General features: G+C 32.9%; 1 protein-coding gene across 3 annotated transcripts in view; it reads left to right on the forward strand.

The window, feature by feature from the left end:
* The window catches only part of LOC126821870 (ATP-binding cassette sub-family G member 5), a 145,377-nt gene that overhangs the window by 78,456 nt on the left and 52,441 nt on the right, over positions 1–14,480 (forward strand). For all 3 annotated transcript variants that reach the window (XM_050550436.2, XM_050550438.2, XM_050550437.2), the window contains exon 3: positions 10,700–10,748. The gene's annotated coding sequence lies outside the window, so the exon portion shown is untranslated. The remainder of the gene's footprint in view (positions 1–10,699; positions 10,749–14,480) is intronic.

The following is a 14,480-nucleotide window of genomic DNA, read 5'->3' on the forward strand; positions in this document are numbered from 1 at the left end:
GATTTAACTGGTTAGAATTTATAACAAAAGTGCGATTCTAACGCGAACAAATCGACCGTAATTCTTCTTCAAGACGGACGGTACCTCAATCTTTCAAATGATCATTCGCTTGGTGACGAATGAACTTCATTCGATCCACCAAAATAGGTTGTCCATATTTTTAAGAGGAACAGCCTACTGTTTGTAAGAAGCCGAATGCATTAAATTTCAGACAATTTATTAAAATTCGTCAAAATTATGATTTGATTTTTCAAAATGTTGTTCGACATGTTATTCCATTCCATTGATAGCAGACGAAACCGAGATTTAGACTGGGTCAATATAAAAAGGATTTAAAGTTTGTTAGTCTGTACATTTCGTAACTTCGTAACTTCTTCCTTGTCTGATAAACTAAAACTCTACTTGCTCAAATATTAATATCCAACAGTTGCACATTAAACTTGACAGCAGCAAAACGATTATCAAACGAAAATACAATCTAATTTAAATCAGACAGAACGGATAAATTTCTAAGGTGTTTTACAAATATGTAAGAATTTAAGTAAACAAAATCATTAATTTTAATGAGAATGACCTTATCAGGGGGAACACCCGGTAGAGATTTGTACGTCGTATGAATCACACGAAAAAAAAAATAAGTTCAGAGTAAGAATGAAAACTTCCTCAACTGAAATTCGTTTCCCCGACATGAAAGATCAATTTTTAAACAAAAGCCATGTTAGTCTCAAAATGACTTCAGAATAGACCTCCTTGGTATAAGCATTCGAATCGATGCCGCATGTACCACCATAATCCCGACAAATACCTTGTGACACTCCTGAAATACCACTCGGATTAAATGACATCCGTTATAGCTTTTTAGTTGTTTTTTAAAATCATTTTGATTTTTCTTCCATTTCTTGTCGGACAATCTTGAATAATATGATTTTTATAACAATGTCAGAATAAAATCATTTTAAATATGATAAAATAACAATAAATGTAATTTCTAAAAATAGTATGATTTTAAGCTAGTAATGGGCAACTTGTTTTCCAACTGAATCATTTCATATCAAATCCCGATCCCTCGTGTAATTCTCTTTAAGAAATATATGTTTATGTTGGAAGGTAAAGATATTATAATTTCGGTATATTTGAATCGGTTAGCAATCAAATAAAACACCCTTTTATCATTAATTTATGCACAGGCATGTAAGGAAATTCCCTTAAAACAGAAGTCAACCCCAGATTTTATTCTGATTTTGTGTAAAAATTGATTTTTAGGATATTTTGTTTTCGACCAATTCCTATTTTTGTCTCGGAACAGTATTATATGTGCATCAAGTATTTGTAAATAAATTATTACCTATTCTTGAGATATTTCGGCGAATTTTTGGCTTATTATGATCTATCGCCTGTAAAATTAGACATATTTTAATTAATGGAAATGTGGCATGTTCTATCTGTATTTTTTAAATATACTAATTTATTTTTATTTCATTTCGCCCGTATAGTTGTTTTCCGATTAAAAAATATATGATTAATTAACATTTTTGACGAGCATGTATGGACAATGTAACATACCTTATTATTTTGACCAAGAGCAGACAAACGCTCACCGGACACCCCCGCTAAAAAGATATACGCGTATCCCGTTGTATTGATTTAGATATATTTTGGTTAACCGCTCCTAAAAATAACATTTTCCTTAAAATCCCCGAATTTGTTATTGTCGTTTCATTATGTTTAAGCATGGACCTTATAATACAGGTATTATAAGGTCCATGGTTTAAGTAATATGTATTTATATTTACAACACACGTTTTATTATAATGTGTTTGTATGTATGTATCACCTAGCTGTGAGTTTCACGTTTCTCAACATGCTTATACCCACTTATTGATATATTGATAATGCAGAAATAAACGAACACAGCAATAATAACAGAAACCCAAATTGAAAATATGTTTTTATTTTTAATTTTAAAAAAAAAAACCACAACAAAAAAAAACAAACAACACAATACATTGCAAACTGCAGTTTTATCAATATACAAATAATATTATATATAATAATATTCAAAATAAAAATTGCAAAATTTTAATAATAAGTTGGTATTATATCAAATCAAAGGGTATCATTATACCCCTCATTCGTACATTATTTAATTTATGGATTATCTTAAATAACGATATATATTTTAATTACATATAGAAATATATTATAGGTCCTGTGTTCAGGGTGCACTCATTGAATACTGAATAGCATATACATGTAAGTTGACTAATATACACCAAAATCCAGCACAAGTTCATTTACATATTTTCATTTTATAATTATTTCTGGGTTTTTTTAATAATATGTAATGTTATACATAATTTTTGTGTGATATAAAAATGTATTGCCTTACAATAAAGCATTCCTTCAAATGATATGTATACACATCACATAAACAATCAAATATACCTCGTCATTATTTTTTATTGCACTATAATTTTATGGTTAATTAGTCTTATAAAACAACACAAAATACATAATGTGCATTATTCAACCACGTGATATAAATATTGACACAAATGGGACACTGGTTTGTGAAATTATGTAAAATACGTAAATGTATATGCGGACATTAAATCATAATTGATTATGCCACATATTTTGTTTGAAAAAAAAAGAAGAAATATAATATTATTTAAACGTAAATAATAACTTCAGGATAACCTAAAGTCCAGTTTTAATGCATATTCAGTCAATTAAACCGAACAGTATTGTCTTAAATATGTATATTCACGTATTTCAACTGTATTTAATTGTATCATTTTAGTATTATTCGAATGACCCAATTATTGCAAATATACAATTAAAGATTATTGAATATATGTTCAAAAGAAAAGTTATTTATCACCAAAACTCCTGTTTAATAGCACATTCAGTAGATTCGACCGAACAGTATTGCCATCTATATGTATATTCATGTAGTTTAATTGTATTCAATTATGTATAATTTTTATTATTTAAATTACCCCAAAATCGCAAATTCATAATTCGATATTCAAAACCCCTGTTTTATTGCATATTCAGTAGATTAGACCGAACAGTATTGCGATCTATATGTATATTCGTGTAGTTCAATTGTATTTAATTATGTCATATTTGTATTATTGAAATGACCCCAGAATTGCAAATACTCCATTTGATGTTATTGCATATGTTCATAGGTAAACCATTGATCCCTAAAAGCCCTTTCATTGCATATTCAGTCGATTAGACCGACAAGTATTTCTATGTTTCTGTACGCATTTTAACTCTATTCCAACATTTTAAATTATCAATGTTTAAATGACAATTAGATATTATGGTCCAATTAAGCATTAGTATGTATTCAATTGATAAGAACAACTGAATAGATGACATCATACTCTCAATACGGAATGGACATAGGTGTATATGTATGTTTTGTCCCCATGTGTGTCAATGCTATCACACAGATGACATTTTTATTAAAGACGTATATGTTGCTACACCCATTTTTTTTATTATTATTAGGCAATGTGGGGTGGGGGTGGTAAGGAATTCATAAAATGTCATGGACTAATAGTACGGTTATTCTGCACGCGCCAGGTCAAAGGGCGAATCATTAGAATATCTGTTTTTTAAACCCCAGGTTGCCGAATTGATTAGGGATTTTCACAGATTATTAATAAGCTTGGCTTTGTCAGGGCATGTCAGTTTGACTAAGGGAGTGTAGTTGATGAAATGGGATATAAAAGAAAGGAAGAGAGAAGAAAGATACAAAGATATGTAAAGCTTGAATAAAAAAACAACGAACCGTTCTGGTGTTGAAGAGTCCGCCATCTCGTTATGGTCACGTCGTCGTTGAAAGCCGATGACTTGTTGATTAATCTGTTGATTAAGGTTACCTGTGCCCTAATTTAAAAACAAATTCAACATATAATGTTTATACAATCGTTGTCATTACAACACCATCAGCATTTTACATACAAAACACTTTACAGCCACTCTCTCTCATAATTTTGTGCGAGAAAGGATCACGTGACTCGCTCTGTAGCTGAGGCTGCAGTTCGTAGAAGGTATTTTTTCTTATTTCAGCAAAAATCCCGCCCCTTTTGCGCCGACTACGGCCTTCTCAGTGGACTATATTGTATTTAAAATTTAGCGTTTTGTTTTGTTTTGTTTTGTACTTTAAAAAACGTGGCTGCCATTTATATTATACGTTATTATATCATTGTTTGGATCGTGAAAAGAAGCTATGAAAATTCTAGTTTACTCTGACATAATTCTCAAGAATTCAAACAACACACAACAAATCATGTTGATCCTTTATAGTCTGTTTTCAGTGAAAATGGTGACTGTATTTATACGGTTTCTTCCGGATTTTGTGTGTTTTAAGAAAATACAAAAATCACTACTATTTGCCCATTTCAAATTAAAGGTCGGTGCAAATACAGTAAAACCGTGTTATTGAATACCACGGCTTACATAATACAGCACTTGGGTGAAGGGGTGAAGACCAATTTGAAATAGTGCATTTCATTGATTTTGCATTATAACCGGGAATTGAATGTCCGTTGTCAATTACAGTAGAGCCTGACGATTAAGACCATTTATTAGCACATGAAAACAATTACCAAATGAAGGAGTTCATTTAATTGATTTTGTTTTATAGGAATAATTCTGCGGGCGTTACCAGAACAATAAAGCCCGATTATACAAAAAAAACCAGTCTCATTCGTACTTCGTATGTACAGCGTACATGATGAATACATTGGTTGGTGCCACTACAATACAACCTGAATTACACACACTATTAACATTTTCAGCCCTCTATAAAATATATGTATTATATTAATTATCAAACCGGTATATACAAATTACCTTCAATCGATTTCATGATATAATCTTGAAATCAATGATAAGTGTGATTACAGTGTGACCCAACAGAATTCAATTGGTCATGTCTTTTAAGCGTCTGTTATAAGGGGCTACTAACATGCAGTTATATAAAATATTGTTTATTCTGTATCATGACACTATAGGGACCGACAACAACTTCTAAAATTTAAATTTTATTACTTACCATAATATACGTTTCTCCAGGGACCATCTTGTACCCCATAATGCTGTCGGGTATTTTACACAGTTTACCTGTCATAAGAGACCAGTTTATTTGTGTGAAGTTGGTGTCAATGCATTTAATATTATCTGAATTCTATTATTCCCATTGACTGCTGTGGCCCCGGTGTTGTCTTGTCTCGACCATGTTTGTCACTTTGTGCACTTTTGCGATACAGCACACCCTCTATATTAAGACCACGATATTTTATAATAGCGAAGCTCATATCGTCTTACAGGCGCGTGGTTAGATAGTTCTAACCTGTTTAAAGCGACCATATATGCGTTAAGGAATTATATACATTACTATCAAATGAAACCATGTCTGCTATACACCACAACTATAATGCACTATCTTATCATAAATTCACCTATGTTGTATGCCATTTTAAAATAAAACCACATTAATATTTCCTAATAAATCAACAACTATTTACACTATTTAGTTTGTGTTTTGCGTGGACGTTAAACCATCTCTCTCTCTCTCTCTCTCTCTCTCATAATAAAACCACACATATTATACACCACCTTATAATAAAATCACAACTATACACCACCTACCACAAAACCACACATGTGTGTGTGTGTGTGTGAAATAGCTTTAACGTCCGCTTCCACCGAGGTGATATCGCAGACAAGAAATGACACCTATTATATACTAGCTTATAAGAAATCTTGTAATAAAACCACAGCCATTATACATCAATTTATAATAAAACAACATGTATTATACACCACCTTATAATAAAACCACATCGATTATACACCACCTTATAATAAAACAACATCTATTATACATCATCGTACAATAAAACCACCTCTATTATACACCACTTTATAATAAAACCACATCTATTATACATCATCTTATGACAAAACCACATCTATTATACATCACCTTACAATAAAACCACATCATTTATACGCCACCTTATAATAAAACCAAACCATTTATAAACCACCATATATTAAAATACATATGTATATCATCGTGTAATAAAACCACATCATTTATACACCACCTTATAATAGAATCATCATCATGTTATAAAACCACATCATTTATACACGCCTTATAATAAAATCACATTTACACACCATCAATTATACACCATCAATGGATTTATTTAACACCCGCTTCCCCAGAGGTGATATCGCAGACAAGAAATGACACCTATTATTTACTAGCTTATAAGAAATTTTGTTATAAAAACCACAGCCTTTATACATCAACTTATAATAAAACCACATCTATTATACACCACCTTATAATAGAACCACCTCGATTATACACCACCTTATAATAAAGCCCTATCTATTATACACCACCTTATAATAAAACCACATCTATTATACAGCAGCTTATAATAAAACCACATCTATTATACACCACCTTACAATAAAACCACATCATTTATATACCACCTTATAATAAAATCAAACCTGTTATATACCACCATATATTAAAATACATATGTATATCATCGTGTAATAAAACCACATCATTTATGCAACACTTTATAATAGAATCATCATCATGTAATAAAACCACATCATTTATACACCACCTTATAATAAAATTACATCTACACACCATCAATTATACACCACCTTATAATAAAATCACATATGTATATCATCGTGTAATAAAACCACATCATTTATACACCACCTTATAATAAAATCCCATCTACACATCATCTTACAATAAAACCACATCTATCAAACACCAACTTATAATAAAATCAAATCATTTATATTATTGATAACAACATCTGTTAATAAAACCACGTCTTTACATCAGCTATACATCAACTTATAATGAAACCACACCAAACCACATCTTTTATATACCAGCTTTTTGGTTCAACGAGCACGCGTTAACCGTTCGCCCCCCCCCCCCCCCTATCTGATAATAAAACCACAATTATTATACACCACCTTATAATAAAACCACATCGATTATACAACACCTTATTATAAAACTACATCTATTTTACACCACCTTATGATAAAACCACATCTATTATACATTTACACCATTTTACAATGTAAACACATCTATACATCACCTATGCACCATCTTATAATAATACAACATCGATTATACATCATCATATAATAAAAACCAAAACTACACACCATATTATAATAAAATCACATCTATTATATATCACCTTATAATAAAACCACGTCTATTATAAACTACCACAGCAATTTACAACAACAATAAACCTATTATACAGCATCTGGTGAAAAAAAACCTCATCTTTTGTACTCCAACTTATAATAAAACAACATCTTTACACATTCTTATAATAAAATGACATCTATTATACACCACCTTATAATAATTAACTACATCTATTATACACCACCTTATTATAAAAACACATCTATTATACATCATCGTACAATAAAACCACCTCTATTATACACCACTTTATAATAAAACCACAACTATTATACATCACCTTATCATAAAACCACATCTATTATACATCATCTTATGACAAAACCACATTGTATAGACATCATCTTATAATAACAACATCTTACAGTAAAACCACATCTAGTATACAGCATCTGATGACAAAACCTTATCATTTGTACTCCAACTTATAATAAACAACATCTTAACATATTCTTATATAAACCGACATCTATTATAATAAAACTACATGAATTATACACCATCTTATATTAGAAACCAAAGATATATATCATCTAACATTAACAACATCATCTATTATACACCGCCTTATAATAGAACCACATATATTATATAAACTGCCACAACAATTTGTAACAATATTAAACCTATTATACAGCATCTGATGATACAACCACATCTTTCGTAATCCAACTTGTAAAACATAAACTATAGATCATCTTATAATAAAACCCAAACTGTGCATCATGTTATACTAAAAAACACCACCTTAATAATAAAACCATATCTCTACCTCATCTCATAATAAAATCATATCTATACACAACCTTCTCACAAAATCACACCTACTATACACCACCTAATCACACCTATTATACATCACCTTATAATATAACCACATCTATACATCAATTTATAATATGACCACATCTATTATCCATCATCTTACAATAAAAACCACAAAACCAGAACTATTATACATCATCTTATAATATATATATATTTATAATAAGACCACACGGATATTATCCATCATCTTATAATAAACCAGCGGTTGCCAGGCAGGCGAGATACACCCACCTTTTGCAAGAGGTGGATAGAGAACAAGCTAAAAACAAAAGGGATAGAGATGTTTGGGATATATGAAAATATATTTTAAGTTTCATCAAAATCAGATAAAAACTGTGACTTCTAGAGGGTCCATAATCTTCATATTACCAATATGATTAAAACACAGATCCTATTTTGTTTCGTTTTTTATATATGTAGTTCAAAATTTCGCTTTACTTGTCTTTACTACACTAGGATCTGGAAGAGATGTTATATTACTTGCGTTTTGGTTGAAGTGAGGGATTAGCAAATGAAACGTTCTGTTTCGGCGAGTTCTTGGCGTTTGATGCACGGGATTTGTAGGTAAACCACTAGAAACGTCAGCGCTGATGGATTAATTAATGTCTGACGGCATAGGGTCAAAAGTCGCTCTATGACCCCTGGCGCGACCTTCCAGTACAACCGGTCAGATCTTCATGTAGTGTAGGCCATTGAAAGTATAAAAAACGAAAAGAAATATAGATCTGTATTTTAATCAAATTGTCGTATTACATACTTTTACACAATTTGCGTACAAAGAGAGGCCATTTTCGTTTCGATTTTGCCGAAATTCGAATTCAGCCTTTATTACGGTAGAATGGTGATATATTTAAACGGATTTTAAAATCGGGTGAAAAATCTTGACCTCTAGAGAATCCACAATCGTACAATCAGTGGCCGTAATCCAGGAAGTTACAGTCTGATATGCGCAAACAGTGAAAGGAACCGAGATCTTTTGGACATATACATGTACATATATTTTAAGTTATATCATAATCAAAGGGTCCACCGTGCTATGACATACTTTTAGACTATTGCGTAAAAGGAGCCCCATTTTGTCAGGCAGTTTTGTTCCGGTTTTCACGAAATTGGAACTCAACCCTCATTAGGGTGTTACGGTGATATATTCACATGTTTTTTTTTTAAATCGGATAAAAATTGTGACCTCTAGAGAGACCACAAGCTAAAAACGCGATTTTTCGTACAATCCGGTATGCGCGAATATCGAAATAAACCAAGATGTTTAGGCTATAAACATGTATTTCAAGTTTTATCAAAATCGGATCAAAATTGTGGTCTCTAAGAGGGTCCACAACCTTGATATACCATATGTTTACACTATTTGCGTACGAGGGGCGGTCATTTTGTCCGGCAGTTTTCGGCCGATTTTCACGAAATTTAAACTCAACTAACATTATAGTGTAACGGTGATATATTCGAACCTTTGTTTTAAATCGCGTCATAATTATGACCTCTAGAGGGACCATAATCTAAAAACGCAATTTTTCGTACAACCACAGGCCATAATTCAGAAAGTTACAAACCGATATGCTCGAATATCGAAAGGAACCAAGATCTGTGGGTTATAAGCATGCATATCAAGTTTCATCAAAACTAGATGAAAATTGTAACCTCTAGAGTGTCCACAAGCTAAAAACGTGATTTTTCCGTACAATCCATGGAATTATGGTCAGATACAAGCCACTATCGCAAGGAACCGAGATCTTTGGGAGATAGACCTATATTTCAAGACAAACTATGCCATTTCGGGACTAACATATTGTTTAATTTTATATCAATAATTCACTTAGGCGTCGGGCATTATGACAGGCATTCTGATTAAACGCGCACGCGTTAAACCCCCCCCCCCCCCCCATCTAATAATAAACCCACAATTATTATACACCACCTTATTATAAAACCACATCTATTATACACCACCTTATTATAAAACCACATCTATTATATATATATACATACACCACCTTATTATAAAACCACATCTATTATACATCATGGGGATCACGGTGGCTAAGTGGGTAAGGCGCTAGCTCGCTAGCCTGGGGGTCGGGTGTTCGATCCCTGCATTGGCCGAGAAAGTTCATCAAGATTTTCCGGCGTGGTTCTCGGTTGCCAGTGATGCATGGAACGAAAAACTGAGGTCCCGTGTACACATTCGCGTGCACGTAAAAGATCCCTTGACAGTTGGAATTCGATATAAGAGTAGGCCGTAGTGCCGCTGTCCGGGCAAAATTTCACTCATAGAACACTCGTCTTCATTAGCCAAGTTCGGAGGAGAACAGTTAAACACCATTTGGTGGCTAAGTGGGTAAGGCGCTGGCTCGCTAGCCTGGAGGTCGGGTGTTCGATCCCTGCATTGGCCGAGAAAGTTCATCCAGATTTTCCGGCGTGGCGATTTTTCGCAAAAACTATGTATGATTCAGAACGTTATTACTTTATCAATTCTAACATCAAAATACATCTGAGAAATCATATAAGGTTTTTTTTGTTATTCTTAATACTTTTTATAACTGTATTTTTCAGGTGATATTCAGAGCTCAACTATGAAGTATAGTTTTAGGTCTTCTAGAAGGTATTGTGATAAACAAGAATTTTTTATACGCCGACATTTCGATGTGGGCGTATTATGTTGCCACCCTGTTCGTCCGTCCGTACGTCAACAAGTGGCTTGCGAACGCGACTGATTTTTTTTCAAATTTGGTGTGAAGCAACAACTAGCTTGTGAACGTGATAAAGTCTACAGTTTTTGAATCATTGTGGCCTTTCGAGGAAGTGAAATGAAATGAAATCAGATTCAACGATCTTCAGTATTCTGTAACTTTCAATTATCCCCTTTTTGCAGAAATATACCATTTTGTCAACATCTAAGTTTCCTTTCGGATAAGCTGCTATCGTGACTGCCGCTGTGTTGGCGTATTTTAACGCTTTGGGTGGCCTCCTTTCTGATTTTTTTAAAAACATACTTATCTTTTTTTATTTTTATAATTTATTATTATTATGAACCGTATATTTAAAAAGTGTAATGTTCGAGGTAATATTATTATATTCTTTTCTATATTAAAATGACATTTTATGTATTTCAAGGGCATGACAATATCCAGTACTACCCAATACCACCCAATACTAAATACATATTCCGTATTTTCAACAACGTAGGGATGTATCATATTTGAACATTTCTAGTGCTTTTAACTTTGATTATTTACAATGTGGGAGGGATGCAGCCCTTTCGAGGTCCTAAACACTGAAAATTTATTGTTTAAAAAACCGATACACAGCCGTAAAAGAAAGTGCTATCTTTCGAAAGAAAACAAAACGTAGAACTATGCTGAAATTAAAATTTTCTGATCTCAATATCCTGGACAATTCCATTAAAATGTGTATTGAACACTATATATTACTAAAAGTAATAAATTATTATAATTATTATCTCTAGTCTGTCTTGCTGTTTGTGTGTTTGTCTTTTGTCATTTATTGTAGGACCCTTTTTTTTGAGGGGGCCTGGTTCAGCTACACCAGTGGCACATTACTAAAACCGACACTAAAACTAAAAAAAAAAAAGTTGCGGTTTGTGTCCTGAGTGTTTATTTTTTTCATGAATGGCCTATCTAGAACCGCAATGCGGCATATTAAAAGGCTATATATGGACGATTATCTTATATTCTAACCACGCCACCCACAACGTATCCAATAGAAATTCCCAAATCGTTATTTTTTAAGTACATGAGTAGCGATTACTTTTTTAATAAGCATTTTACGTTGGAAGGCATTAAAGAATAGGAAGTGACTGAGCAAAATTACAAACTAAGACACCCAAACGACAGAAACAGTGACTGTTGAAAGAAGGTTTCACGCGTTTGTTGATAAAAATAACTTCTTTAATAAGCATATTACGTTGGAAGGCATTAACGAATAGGTTTGATTGAGCAAAATAACAAACAAAATAACAAAGTAAGACACCCAAACGGCAGAAACATTGACTGTTGAAAGGAATGTACAATCAGATTAAATAAAAATAAACTTTTTCTTACTTATTTACTTACTTACAAAGATGTGATATCTCTGTACATTTTGATCTTTAATTTGCATATCTTTACTCATTTGCAAAAACGAAGTACATGTGAGATTTGGGTTTGTTACTTAATGATTTTCAAAATCTACAAGTAAATATTCCCAAACATATAGCGGCTTTTCTAAAAATACATTGTCAGGACGATTTAAGCCAATCATTTCTGCATTATTTTTTATAGCTCAAGTAGTAATCAAATACACCACCAAACTAAGTTCTGTAATTTTGTCAGGCCAGTCATTGTCACTAATGTGTCGGGTGACTCCATCCATAGTATCTTAGCTGAACATGTAGGCACCCCAGACTTGATATCCACTTATTTAATATACCCCAATTCCTGTTATTTTGATCATTTCTTAACGTTTGACCCGGACTTATATCCTTTTTACAACTCGAATAGTGTTTTGAAGCCCAAGGACGGGTGTGTTAAGCTGGTGCTGTATGCTACCGTGAAAATCCTCAACTTTGTTCTCGATTTGGACAGTTCCTATTATCATATAACGATTGTTTTAACAAACGTTATGTGACAATACTATAGACGAACTTGTGTTAGTAGGGCGCTCCACCATAAATAAATATCTACAAATATCTCGACAATTACACCACAATATTTATATATATACCAAGCCTTAAATCAGTTTCACACATTTATAGTCAGTAAAACAACGGTCATGTTGTACTTAATAAGCAATGGCCATAACATCCGGGCACTTTTGTGCAAAAAATAGGTTACGTGCCCTTGTTCTGAAATTAGTCTCGCTTAACCAGTCTACCGACCATTCTACGTCAGATTGACAGGCCGGGATAATCAAGACTACTTTTTTACGAAACATAACAGAAAGCTGAAACAAGAAATTGAATTTAGAAACACACACGTTAGGCAACTCAACAATTGTTTTAAGAACCTTGTAAAAGTAAAATGAAACTACTGCTAGTATCATATTCTTGCCAAACCCCCTTGTTTCAGAGATATTATTTGTACTAAACCAAAAGATGCTGCTCCGAACGGTACAGTTAATGATAAAGCAATTTAAAAAATAAAACGAACATAATTTCTAAAGCTGCTGTAATAACCAAAAAGCTAAATATTACTGTTATTCAGAATCGTCAACAATGGATTTTTTTACGGCTGTAATAGTTGATAGATGTGTAGAGAATTGCACGTGCGATAGCTATTTATAGACTCAGACTCTAGCGCTGAGTATTATTTTCACTGCGTGATTAGCAAGAAATTACTTCGAGACAAGCCACTGAAGCGTGCACATTCGCCGTGTCGAGTTCAACTTTCTGTAGGAAATTTCGCTGCACGGGGCACCCTAACAGTGTTAGTACTCCAGAGAGGCACGTGTTAGAGGCATGTGTTAGTACTCTAGAGTGATCTATTGTTATTACTATAGAGAGAGAGGCTTCCGTTTGTACTCCGGAGAAGATTATGATATAACTCCAGAGAGGCTGATGTTATCAGTCTGGAGAGAATGATGTTACTACTGTAATAGACCGTATAATTTTAGTTTGTTTAGATTTGTTACAAAGCCCATGGTGCAATTACCGGTACTAAGTTCAAAGGCAAAGAAACAGAACTCAATTCATAATACTTTTACTGATCTAATATATCAGTTTTTGCTACTTCTTTTTCAACCCATGCATAGATGGACCACTGATGATTGTTTGCGCGGTGTAACTGTATCAAAAGAACGTCATTGTTTAATTCGGACACGCCCATGGAGCCAAAAACAATATTTTTACTGATCTAATATATCAGTTTTTGCTACTTCTTTTTCAACCCATGCATAGATGGACCACTGATGATTGTTTGCGCGGTGTAACTGTATCAAAAGAACTTCATTGTTTAATTCGGACACGCCCATGGAGCCAAAAACAATTACACCGAGTTTTCACTAAAAAAGCTAATAAAACACTATTAATTTTTAATGCTGCACGATTACTGAACGCCATGGAAAACGCATCACTTTTTTTTCCCAAATATTTTATTACTAGGTGGTTTTGTATGTATAATATTATGCAATACTATGAACTATTGTTTCACACAATGCCCCCAAACGCAAAAAATATCGCCCCGTGTGCACAAAAAAACCACGAGATGCACATGAAAACCCAATATTCACGTACAGCATTGTGTGTGAGCCCTTTAAAAGCTTGTTTTCAACTGAATGTGCAGTACATGGACGTGTGAAGAAATCGAGCTAGAGATGTCGAGACTTACTGAAAATCAAC

Source organism: Patella vulgata, chromosome 5, assembly GCF_932274485.2.
Source record: "Patella vulgata chromosome 5, xgPatVulg1.2, whole genome shotgun sequence".
Taxonomy (NCBI): Eukaryota; Metazoa; Mollusca; class Gastropoda; family Patellidae; genus Patella; species Patella vulgata.